This window comes from Electrophorus electricus, chromosome 15 (assembly GCF_041902795.1).
Source record: "Electrophorus electricus isolate QZ-2024a chromosome 15, ASM4190279v1, whole genome shotgun sequence".
In the NCBI taxonomy this organism is placed as follows: Eukaryota; Metazoa; Chordata; class Actinopteri; order Gymnotiformes; family Gymnotidae; genus Electrophorus; species Electrophorus electricus.
This window is the reverse complement of record NC_137511.1, coordinates 25,182,901-25,196,381: the sequence shown is the minus strand read 5'-3', so window position 1 is coordinate 25,196,381 and position 13,481 is coordinate 25,182,901. Positions and strand designations below refer to the sequence as shown.

At 40.0% G+C, this 13,481-nt stretch overlaps 1 non-coding gene across 1 annotated transcript; it reads right to left on the bottom strand.

Moving 5' to 3' along the window:
- Positions 1-13,070: 13,070 nt before the first annotated feature.
- Positions 13,071-13,152, bottom strand: trnas-uga (transfer RNA serine (anticodon UGA)). The gene has a single exon. It is a non-coding gene; the product is annotated as a tRNA-Ser (tRNA).
- Between the last annotated feature and the right edge of the window lie 329 nt (positions 13,153-13,481).

The window sequence follows — 13,481 nt, the reverse complement described above, 5'->3', positions numbered from 1 at the left end:
ATTGAAGGAACTTTGCCTTTGTGATGGTTTTTGCTGAGTATATACACTTTTTTGCCAGGTGATCAAAATTAACTATAAAATATTTATATATAAATTTCAGTGGAATGGAAGAATATCTTTATTTAAGATTAATAATTAATGGTGGAATGTTTTAGAAAATATTAAGAATTAGAAATCCTCTAGGTGACTCAGAAGTCATACTTCGACCATTTACTGTGCATATAGCCAGTGGTTATTTTTAACATCCAGTGAAGAGGATGAACACTAGAATACAAATCTTAATGGTGAGGTTAAATCCCAGCTCAGCATTGTGTTGATCATGTGGGGCGTGTGGAGCGCGTGGGGCGTGTGGGGTGAGGTGGGGTGGGGCCTGTCATAAATGCTTTTGACCTGTTTCAGTCTAATAGCTCTGAAGGGCACAGATCTGCATAATCCATCTCCGTTGGGGAGTCTGAAAATTACATGGTTCATAAACTTTTTTTTTAATATCATAAAGTTTGATCCCTCTACTTTTTTTCAGTTTTTCTGTTTTCTATTGTACACTCAGTATTAGCAGGTTTTATAATTTTAATATCCAGTGCTTTATCCTTATGTTTTTACTGTTTTATAACTTGACTGTGTACTTTTTTTTTGTTCTATGATTATAATTAATATTATTACTATCATCATCATCATCATCATCATCATCAGGTTTAGATTAATGACTTTATTGAAGCTTCATGTTATAATCCATGCCACATGATCATAATAATGATCTGAGCATAGTCTTCCTCCTCTTCATCACTCTGTCTCAGTGTCTCTTGCTCTGTGTCTGTTGAGAATAAACTGATGTAAGTATCATGCATGGAACCAGAGGAAAGTCCAACCTCTCGTGTCCCACACGGGTTTCTATGGCTGCTGCTCCCAGATGGGACCCCTGTCCATTTTAACCTCAATCCTGGCAGCAGCATTGGGGTGGCCTCCCCTCTCTCACCCCTTGTTGCAAGTTTGCTGCAGCGCAGACATGGTTTGACATCATGATGCTCAAGATTTTTGCAATGCTCAACTGTCAGAAAAACATCCTCGCATTTCTAAAAAGAACTGATCATCTTGGAGGCATATCATTCCGATGGATTGGACAATTTGGAACTGATTCCTGATTCCCATAACTTCATTGTTGAAGAAGCTGATTGTGTGTTGGGGAAAACAGATGTTCTTCATAAGTGGCTGTGAATGGACTTGCTTTCACTGTTAACATGTGTTCTTTGTAACATCAAGCCTTCTCAGATTCATTATTGATTTTATTAGTTTTGGGTTTACGGTCTATTACAAAAGTGGTACTTTTTGTATATTTTTCCAATCCAATGCGCCCTCATCTTCTTTTCAGAGAGAGCCACAATCGCTGCAGAAATCCTTTTCCCTTACATTTTGATTTATGTTTTCCTTTGGTTTGCTGCTTCTGCTCTTTCTGGAAGCCTTTCAGCCTCAACATCTCCATCATTCTGCACAGTCTACGCTCCCTCTCCCGGCGCTTTCGTCTTTTCTTCCGTTCCTTTTCCTGTTTAATATGGTGCTTAATTTTCCTTTGCAGCTGTTTTTCCTTTCAGATTTCTTAGTCCTTATCAGGACATTCCATAGATTTTTCCACCACTTCCTTTTATAGGTTCCTTCACATGTCTGCTGAACTTTTTCATCCTCTTCTTCCTCCATAATCACTGTCACTCTTTCATCCTCCTCCATAATGACTGTCAGCCTTGTTCTGCAATACGGGACGTATGTACTAGACACAAACTTTTTGTGCTGCCTCCGGGCAACGGCAATGGGGCGCTTGGGGGTTTCCGTGGCTGCAGCCCTCCCTGGCTTTTGGAGGTTGGATGGGGGAGTCCTGGTGGGATGCAGCGTTGTAAACACTTCAGGGAAGTTAAACCTGATTCTTTCCCACTGTCAAAAAAGTGCATAATATTTATAATTCTTATTACACACATGCGCAAAAACACTAACACACAGAACAGCAATCTGACACGACCAACACCACATTGTTCGTCGAGTTGTGAAGTTGTGCTGTAGGCATAAGACATCTCCTTATTTCTGTCTAAAATCACCCTCTGTCTATATTATGACATTGACTGTATGTGACTGCAGTGGAACTGAAGGTTTCATTTTGGTGTTCCTACTTTCTCCAGCTGAGCTTTCAGGGACTTCAGTTCATCTTTGAGCTCCACATTCTCCAAGTTCTTTTTAATTGTTCCTTTTCTTGTCTGATGGACTCCTTCATACTCTTCTTCCATCAGAATTATTGCCTCCAATTCATCCACTCTCATCTTAACGTGGGAAATCCAGGCTCTCTGAAGGAATGAAAACAACAAGACACTGCCTTATGAGTGGACATATCTTAGCCACAGCAAACAATGAGGCCCTCCTATTATAATAACACTTTCTAACATGTATTCAGACATTGATTCAAATTACTTCATTCTGTTTACCATGGCATTAAGCATGGGACGGTTTGAGAATGCCAACTCCAGACAGAAACACAGAAAACGTATAGTAGAGATTATGCATAAAATGACTACTGTATGAAAATAGCTTATGACACATTTACTCACAACTGCAAAATCAGCTGCTGCATCACTCTCCTCATTCAGTGTGCGGGCTCTGCCTGTCTTGGCAGTCGTATACTTCACCTCTGGCAGCAGCGATCTATCATGCAAGCTTTCCGTACTAGATGCAAACTTTGTATGCCGACTCCGCGCAACGTCAGAGCTGCGATCGGAGGTTTCCGTGCCCACAGGTAACAGGAGGCAGGTAGGCTCATTAAGCACAGCCTTGCCAGGCTTTTGGAGGATGGAGGAGGGAGTCCCGGTGCGCTGTAGTTGTGGAAACACTGTGGCGAAACTGGACTTGACTCTTTCCCACTATGAAAAAAGTGCATAATATTTAGCATTCTTTTTACATACATGCATAAACACACATACACCAAGATGCACAGAACAGCAATTTTACAGCATCAACAACACATTGTTCTTCGAAATGTATAGGAGCTACAATTACTCAGGACTGCACAATAGTTTCCACTAGGTGTCATAAAAACCTCTCCTTTTCAGACCGACAAAAAGTCGTCACACAATATACATCGAGTGTGCGACTTTTTTCTTAAAATGTCACAACAATGTTTGACAACTTACTAAAAGAAATTATTAGCTTCAATAAAGCTTCATTATTAAAGGCTAAATAACATTATCTCCATTGCCATTAGGCTAAAAAGCTATCCTGGGGAAAATACTGCAATAAGCTTAAAAAATATTATGCTTTCTTTAATGCACAAACGTTCATTTATACTTACGATTTTAACAGCACTTACGAATTTAGTAGTCCATGCCAGAAGACACTGAACCATCACTATCAGCATGCAACTCATAACTGCATCAAAACTCCACATAAACTTCAGTTAAAATAAAACCTGTGGAACAAGGGAAACCACAAAGGTCATTTTCAGATAATGGGGCACAGCATTGGAAATCCCTGTGTTGGGCACTGTTCATTTGCTGCTCATTATTATTCCCAGCCTCTGTTCGTAGTCCAAGCCTCATGTTTTCTATTGCCAGTATTAGTTAAGTGTTCTTGTCATTGCTTGTGTTATTGTTTTAGCCTCCTTCCACTTTGTCTTCATCTGTGTTGTTTACTTTTGTTCAGCATGTACTCTCAGCCTCTTTGTATCATGTATTCTATGGCATTGGGCTGGTGTAGTGATTATGATTCTGCATCAGCCCTTAATAAATCTTGCGCTTCTCCACGTGTGCGTTCACCTTCCAACCGTTCATCGTTACACAGATAAAAAGGAATTTAAGGCTTTATTGAACAAAGTAAAGACTGGATTAAACAATACAAACCACTACAGGTGCAAAGGCAGGAACCATAATATCAGGCATAGGTTGAAAGAAGAAAACAAGCCATAAAGTGTAAACAAGGTTCAGACACGCTCGCTGTGCAGAAAGAGACTTCGCAACTGGAACACAGACCAGGAGGTTTTATACACGAGCGTTAATGAAGGTACCAAGTAGCAGGTGTAGTTAGATCTGCAGGCACTGGCATGTCCATCCGGAGTGGAGGGGGTGACATGGTGCATGACAGACTTAAGAAATGTGGCCGTAAAACCTTCCGTGAACCTTTCAGTCCGACTTGATTTCTTTTCAGTAAACGCTCGTGCACAAGGACGTGACTTTGAGAGCCAGCTGAATTGAATGGATGCCCGGTCCTCATGCTCGTCCCCAGGGCTGGTGCACCAACTGGGATTAACTGCCAAACTGGCGGAAACTGAGACCATTTTTCATAGAGAGGTTTAAGCCTGTTGCACCAAGACCAGTAGCGATGCATGCGCTCGTTTAAAACTTGGAACGTATGCCCATTGCTAAGCAACCTGCACTATTACTAATTGCATCTCTCATATAAACAAATGATATTGTTCATATAAACCATGCTGAGCTCTAAACAAAGCTGCTTAACAACAGTTACGTGACTAATGTGCTCCCGAGTCTCTGAATCAGGCCTCACACTGCTTTATTCTAGCTGAACATGTAAAGCTGATATGATGTCGCCATCACGCGCACCTGCTGTTGGAGAGTTTAACTCTGTTCCCACAGAAAAGGGAGCTGTGAAGCCTCACCTTACACCTGCTCCCACATAGGCCAACATTTATGCCGCTCTTAGGAGAAACTCAGGTTGTGATCAGTGCTAAAATCTCACATCAGCAGTGTGCGAATCGGAAAGTTCTTGTACGATTACAAGAGTCGCGTGGTTTGTCTTTAGCACGTGGACGTGTCGGTTTTTGTCTTATAATCTCGAGCTCACCGGGTGAACGGCTTATCCATAATTAAGTCAACAACAACACAGCCTACTAGAAACGACTTCAAATAAGCTTGACTCTTTGGCATTTATTTATGCATGTGGTACATCTACCTGGATCGCTAATGACAGTCTGGCTAATTTCCGCTAGCTGGAGAGAGAGTTAGAATTAGACAATGACCAAGTTTATCCAGCCGTGGCCTTTTCCCTCTTCTACAATCAGATTTTTAGCGCTTGGACTCTTTCACAAAATGTCTTTTAGTCCGAGGCCAAGACATTTCCAAGCAGTCTGTCTTCATTTATGTGTACTCACCTTTGGGAAAGTTCCTGCCTCAGATCAGACACGCGCCAAACTGCATGAACGCTTCACAACTTCTTTAATGACCATCTTACAAAATGACCCCTATTTATAGATTTATATTCATAGATTTATATTTAGTTTTATTACACACATAGTGACGTCATAGGGCTAGACTGTGATGTCATAATACCACGTGACAGTGAAGGCACTTATATGTAGAACTGAACTAAATACTCAGAGGCACAGTTAGTTAATTTCACAGACATGTTTTATGAAAAATATTTCACAAATTTTAGAAAACAAATGAATTTCAGGGCTTTATAGTTACTATAGTGAATTAGCCTCACCAGGCCTGCCATGCTAAGCTAATAGCCTGTGTTTGAGTGGTAAGCACTGAACATCAGGACACTGATTTGGGCTTCATTCTATCTCACTGAGACTTCATGTATAGGCAGCGCTGTACTGCCCCGTTCTCTTCCTTTTCCCCCAACTTCTTTATAAGGGTTCTTTTACTTGCCTGCTGGACTCCTTCATACTCATCTTCTTCCATAATTACTGCCTGCAATCTATATATAATAGGCTGTAATAAGCAATAACAGATTTTTCTCCAACTTCTTCATAATTGATCTTTCAATTGTCGACACCCTGTGACACACACTGGCTTTCATCACTGTTACTGTATGATGATATAAACACTGTACATATGGTCAATGTCACACACACACACACAGACAGACACACGGCCACGCGCACACACACACACACACACACACACACACACACACACACACACACACACACACACAGACAGCCACACACACACAGAAGCCCTTTACTTTAATATCCTGTATGCAGGCATGTTACCTTCTATTCCACCAAGTACAGAAGTAACATCGTATTCACAACATGACAAATATAAGTGCTTTGGAAATTCAGCATAATATTATTTTAATATTTAAAAGGTAGACTGGAAGATATCCAGATGTACAAGTAGCTGGGGGGATTACTGTCACACTGGTACAAACATCAAAGTTTGTTTTGGGTTGCCAGATCTTCCAAAAGTCTTATCTATTCTAGTTCCTATTATAAAGTTTGTGTTCCCAAAATGATTCCTCATACCTGCCCTTGTGCAGACCTTGGTAGCCCTGCTTGTCTGTGGGTTCAGTAAGACTTTTATAAATGGTTCCTTGCTACTAGAAGCAATCTCAGCCAGACTAACAGGCATGGAATTCATGCAGTGTTGCAGTTTGCTTCCATGACAGCAGGAATAATGCTCCTATTTACGACAAGCAAGTTGCCAAGAATGCCTTGAGATCTTTTTCCAATTTTGCCCACATTTGTCCAGGTTTGGAGTTGGAATGGATGGAGCTTGAGGGCTGTTTCCAGCTGTGTCAGACTCCACTTCCCTTACTCGTCATCCATCATCCAATAGACTCCCACATCTAATCCTGCTTTTTCTCTTTCGGGTATCTTTCTGAGTCTCTTTTGTTCACTCTCTCATTCACTCAACAAAATATCACCCATCAACTCTAGGTTTCTGTTTCCATTCTTCTTCATCTTTCATTCTCCCTCTCTGTCCCTCTCCCTTCATTTGTCTCCCCATTTTATCTCTTCCCTTCCTTTCTTTCTTTCTTTCTTTCTTTCTTTCTCTCTCTCTCTCTCTCTCTCTCTCTCTCTCTCTCTCTCTCTCTCTCTCTCTCTCTCTCTCTGTGCCTCTCTTCCTCAGGGTGTTCTGGGATTGAGAGGTTGTTCTGGACACTTGAGGACTTTTTATGAGAACACACACACACACAAATTCAGTTCAATTCAATTGTGCCAAAGCTTTAGTGAAGAAATTACTGCTAACAATGATAGTAAGTACAACAATAATATAACTACAACAACTCCTATTACCAATAAACAATAATAATAATTATAATTATATAGGGGGTAAATATAGGCAATGGTGTGGTAATTTGGCTGAAATCCAATTTGTCTTTTACTCAGGATATTGTGTTTAGTAAGGAATTTCAGAAATCTAGAATTTAAAATGCTACACTACAAATTATCTTCCCCAGGTTACTGTTCACACAGATGCCTCTGTAATTCGTAGTGTCGAATTTATCTCCGGATTTAAAGATTGGTGCTATTAATCCTTGGTTTCAGATTTCAGGGAAAAAACCTCCATTCAGGTTAAACTGTTTTAGAATAGCCAAATGAAATTTAGAGCTTGAAAAGTTTATCATTTTATTTAGTACACTGTCAGGCCCTCATGCCTTCTTTGATTTTAGTTTGTTAATTTTCTCCTGAAGTTTCTGCTCAGTAATTGAGAAGTCTAATGGTTTTTGATTAGCCAATTGTAGCACCTCCAGTTTTTGCTCTATAGGATTTTGTTGAAGATTTGCATTTGATTCTACTGTCTGGAAGAGAGTTTGGAAATGGTTTGTCCAAATGTCCCCATTTTGTATTTCCAGTTCTTCCTGGTCTCTTTTTTAAGTTTATTCCACTTGTCCAAAATTGACCAATTATCTTTTTTTAGGTTTGGTTTTTGATGCACCCTTTTGTTTTAATGTTGGTTTTGCTGGTGTCTTTTCTAAGAACACATTTAGATGTTTTACTGCCAGATTGAGTCTTGTATACTTTGAACACATGTGGTGTCCAGAAAGGCATCTAAATGTATTTGAATTTAGGCAGTACTGATTTCTTTCTGGAATTGTTGTGCTGTTTTGGGCCCATCTTTATGGTATCCTAGTGTTGTACAGCTTACTGGGCTGTGCGAGTGCAGTGTTAGTCTCTGTCCTATTCATGAACACAGCAATCTGGCTGTGATCAGACAGAGGGGTTTGTGGTTTAGCAATGAATGCACTGAGAGAGAAATGGTCTAAATTTGTTATTACATAATCTACTGTACTATTCCCAAGAGGTGAGCACAACATGTATCTTCTTAAGGAGTCACCCCGTGTCCTACCATTGACGACGTACACACCCAGACTTTGACAGAGCTGCAGAAGTTATTTTCCATTTTTTTGATTACATTATCATGGTTGTTTCTGTGGGGGCAAAAAGAATTGTTATTAATACAAGATAATTTGTTTGTATTCTATTATATAAATTATTTTTTTGTACAAATCCATTGCAATATTTGTATGATGTCACACATCTCAATAGAATTTGGTGGTGTTTTGGTGGCTTCAGCACTGTGGGGGGTGGTCCTTGTACAATTTGATTTGTTTATTTTATAGAGCTTCCAATATTGCATATATGAATCCGGACTTTGGTACCCCATTACTCCAAATTGCTACAGTAAAAATGACTATAAATCATGCCATGGGTACAAGAGGACGTCTACTTCAAGAATTTCATACAGGGATCGGATAGCAGTTTGATTTGTGTATTCAAGTAGTGATATATAGTGAACCGAATAGACATTTAAGAGGATTTTGCCATCCCATGACTCCAAAGTCCTACACTAAAAACATTTCAACATCATATTTTGAATATTTTGAAAAGTGTTCTCCAAGAATGAGAGTGAGAAGGATGAGAAATAGCATGGAAATATTTTGCACTCAAGTACACAGAATACACTTTAAATTGGTACAATCAATACGCTTTGGCTCTGTAGATTATTTCGTGTTTAATAATCTGGGTGAGCAAAATTGAAAAAGAAAGGGATATTTGACAGCAAAATAATGTACTTTTCTCAAATTAATTTTTAGCTATTTTCACATGCCAGTATATAATAATAACGTATAAACACCCCTTTCCAGATCACTAGAGCAGGCTGGTCTATCATTTTCTATATCTCTGATTTACAACAACATCTTCATTATCTATATACCTAAAACACATGATCTATAATTCTATATGTCCTAATGAGCCAAACTTACAGACCTTGAAATGTTCAAAACCTCCTGTAAGTAATTTATCAAACCTCAAATCTCTGTGAACTGTTGTGCACTTGGGTCCTTTTCTCCATTTTCTTTGGGTGGCTTACACTGTTTTTACAAGTCTCTCATACAAAGGGACCTGAGTTTGGTTCCATCACTAAGGGAACCTAATGGTACACCAAACTTTGAATCCTATATTTAGGTATGTATCAACAATCTAAATTTGTCTCTATGCAAAACTGTAGGTTTTGGTGAAGAACCCTAAGCCTAACCCTGTTTGCCATACCAGCTAGCTAGACCATCATAAAAATGTCTTGGAAAAGTCCTCAAAAATGATCGCTAGTGGGAAGCCTGTCTTTGTTAAGTACATGACAAATAAACTGACTGAGCAGAGTACTTTATGCTGGCTAACATATAATAAAAACCCTACTGCAGACCATTTAAGTTGTTATATAGTTGAATGAACTATATCACTGTCTGTTGTGAACTAGTGACAGGTCCTGTGTCGGGTCCTGGTTAAAGGAGTGTTACCAACTGCTTTCAAACCACACTCGAAAAATGTGGAACAGCAAAGAAAAAATTATATAGAAAACTAAAATCAGCAGTGTTATGCCACTAGTGTTATGGAAAACAATGATAATACTTTAGTGTTATGGAAAACTGAGTGAAGTGAACGATGGATATGACCTGTACAGATCAGCCATGACCAAGCGGAGGCACTCTGTGGCACCTGCTTCACCAGCCCAGAAAAACATCAACAAAGACACCAAACCAGGTTTGGGTGCAAAGCAGTCAGCCATCTTCCCTCTAGGGCCAAGAGAACATGAGTGGCTTGTGAAGTGTGCAGCAGGACAGCAGGATCAAATCTGGCAGCTTCTGCTCCAGGACATCAAGCTGGCAGAGTGGACAAACTTCATGTCTGGTTTCACAGCACTTCACTGGGATGCTAAACAAGGAAACAGCGAAATGATGCGCAAGATCCTTCTTCTTTCACGGCAAGGTAGGCCAGGGGTTGATGTAAACACCAAGAGCTACGAGGGCTACACCCCACTACACATCGCTGCTATTCACAGGCCCGAATCAGTCCTGAGTGTTCTGGTGCGTGATTATGGTGCCAACTGCAACATACGTGACAACAGTGGCAAAAATCCCTATCACTACCTACACAAGGACGCCTCACCCAAGGTGAGAGAGATGCTCGGAGACCCTCACGCTGGGAATTACAAGCCCTCAAGCCATGAGCAGCACTTTTCTGATCTGCCCAAAAGGTTCAGCACTTTGAGTAAACTATTTCAGTCCAAGCACTGAAACACACTCAGATGCAGACCAAAATTCCACTCAGCCTTGCAGCAGGTTGACCAGCCTTGACCAAGATGAGGACAGGATAGACTATCCAATCATTTCCAGAACGTTCCCCTACAATTAATGAACTTCGCCATTGAAATAGGATATTCTCAAACAGACATTTTCTCTAACTTTTCTTTCACTCTGATTTTGATTCTGTGATCAGAACCTTAAGATGTGAATTAACTAATTTGCACATGTGTATGTGTATTCAAGAGCATGAGTGTGTGTATATAGTGTAAGGAATAGACATTTAAGAGGATTTTTCCATCCCATTACTCCAAATTTCTACAGTAGAAATGACTGCAAATCACATCATGAGTAGAAGAGTACGTGAACTTCCAGAATCTATTGAAGTGATCCGATAACAATTTGATTTGTGTATTTTATAAAGCTTCAAGTAGTGATAAATATTGAACCAAGTAGACATTTAAGAGTATTTTACCATCCTACTACCTTTTAAGAAGTGCACAATTTTCTTTCATGCACAGTGGATCTGCAAGAATTATGCTGAAAATAAGATCTAACCCAGTTAGCAATTTTCCTATACCCATGATGTTGGCCACATAAAGAACTGAGCTCTGGCCCACATGAAAAAGTGAATGATGCCCAAATCTGGCCAATAATCTGAACAAATCTGTATCATAACACAGTCAAACTTCCAAAAGGAGTGAGCCAAGTGCAAATGAACCTTTCTGTGCCTCACACAGCAATGTAGTCTACGTGACACACAGGTATATGCCGTATTTTGCATTTGTACAAGAATTTGAAAAGAAATACACCGACATTGTAAAAAGCACACCGACAATGTTAAAAGAGGAGAATGAAGACTGGGTCAACATCACCAGAATATGTTTAAAAACCTTTTTGTTGCAGGCAAACTGATCCAGAATATTTCAAAACCTGTGAAGGAGTAAATCTCAGTCAGTATCTTTAAATAAACATCTGCCAGTCATCATTAAAGTAGATTAGATTAGATTTTTCTACATAGATGAATAGACACTAGCACAATGACTTGAAGGGTAGTACTTGGTAACTGTCCATCTTGAATTTGGATTGTATTTATTCATTTGTGACTTGTCTTGGGACTTGAGTGTAAAGTCTTGAGATGTACTTGTTACATTCACATTGTAACAGTGGCGACATTATCTCTAAGCAGACATGACAAAACATGCATACCATCAAGGCCAAAACTGAAGAGTATGGAAAGATTTTGTCAATTTCATAAACTACATCAAATGCTTTGCTGGTGTCAAATATTGTAACGACATTAAATATGGTGACTTGACAATTACGTGAAGGATAGTGCTTGATAACTGTCCATCTTGACTTTGGATTGTACATTTTCTCTCTTGACTTGTCTCGGGACTACAGTGTCAATTCTTGAGATGTATTTGTTACATTTACATTTCCATTTATGGAATTTAGCAGACACTCTTATCCAGTGCAACTTACAAAAGTGCTTTGTCATTTACTCATAGAATACACCCTAGCCATTACAGTAGGTTAGAGTCCAATATACCAATGATCTAGAATACTGTAGAAATAGAGGGATCACTGCTGTTGCCAAGAAGTACAAAATGCATAAGGTCTATCTTAAACAATGATAAGTGCAATAAACAGTAAGTACTAAAGTTTGTTAGACAACATCAGTATAATAAATAATACCCTACAATAAGTGCTAATTTACTTAGTCAATATAGGAGCAGGGTCATTTGTCATTTAAATACTCCATGAATAGATGCGTCTTTAGTCTGTGGTTGAAGACTTCAAGGAACTCTGCTGTCAGGACAGCAAGTGGAAGTTCATTTCACCATCTGTGAGCCAGGACAGAAAAGAGTCTCAATGCTTGTCTTCCATGAGACTTGGAGCATGGAATTTCAAGCCGAGCCATACTTGAGGTTTGAAGCACTTGAGGTACGAATCGGGCTTTGACCATTGACTCCCTGTATCAAGGGGCTGGCCCATTTTTGGCTTTGTAGGTGAGCATCAAGATTTTAAATCTGATGTGTGCAGCTACTGGAAGCAAACGAAGGGAGCGCAGCAGCAGGGTAACGTGTGAACTTTGGAAGAATGAAGACGAGTCATGCTGCTGCTACTACTGCTGTTACTTGCAAGTACATCATCTTGTTAGTGACTTTTGGTGGGTGGGCACTGGAGTAAACAGTGTAATAAATAAAGTGTTATAGTTAAAGAGAAAAGATGGTGCTGTCCCTGGAATGCTGGTACAAGACAAGGAAGAGAAGCATAGGCAAAGACCACTGGAATTTGCATGTGAGAAATAGTCTTCCAGAATTTTCACTGAGCTAAGATGACTGTCCAATAGTTGAAGAGTTTTTACATGCCCTTGACATCACGGAGGTAAGAAGGATGTGCTTTCTCCACTACATGAAACAAGACACTGCTATGTGGCTGGTAGATCGTTCAGGAAAGGGTCTGGGAGTGCAAGCTCTCCACACTGGTGGCATGATGTCTCTGCAGAAATCACTTCAAATAAGCAACTAAATTCTCTATTCTGCAAGAGAGCACATTGGAGCTTGACACCAACACATTAATCCCTGGGTCATCACAACTTATCGACAAAGCAGCTATTTCTGCTTCAATTCCTAGGACTCCTACAGTTTCACTGGCACAAAGTTGCAAATGGAATGGCAAGCATATGCAAAAGGAGAACTACATGACACTGTGAATTTATTCTTCCAGCAAAGCCATCAGGAGAAAAACATCTGATTCCATCACGCTGCAAGCAGGAGTCGAACCTGCGCGGGGAACCCCCATCGGAGTTCAAGTTCAACGCCTTAACCTCTCGGCCATCGCAGCTGTTACATGCTTAGGGCACTTTGGGCTTAAGTCTTAGGACTCATCAAGCTCAATTATGAGTCCCCATATATCATTGATTCAGGACTGCAAATGGCCTGAGATGCAAATTCAAAGACAGTAATCTCCCGAATGGTCTACTCACTATTTTAGCAAACTAATGTCAATTCCAGGTGAACAGGTGCCCAAAAGCTTGTCAGAGTATTAGACTGATCCGCTACTTAAAACACTACCGTGGCCTCCAAGGTTTCCCACGTGAAGACGTGGGACGGCTCAAGGTGGCTAAGCATTTTTGCATGAACACTCTTTTTGTTTTTAAAAAATCACACCTA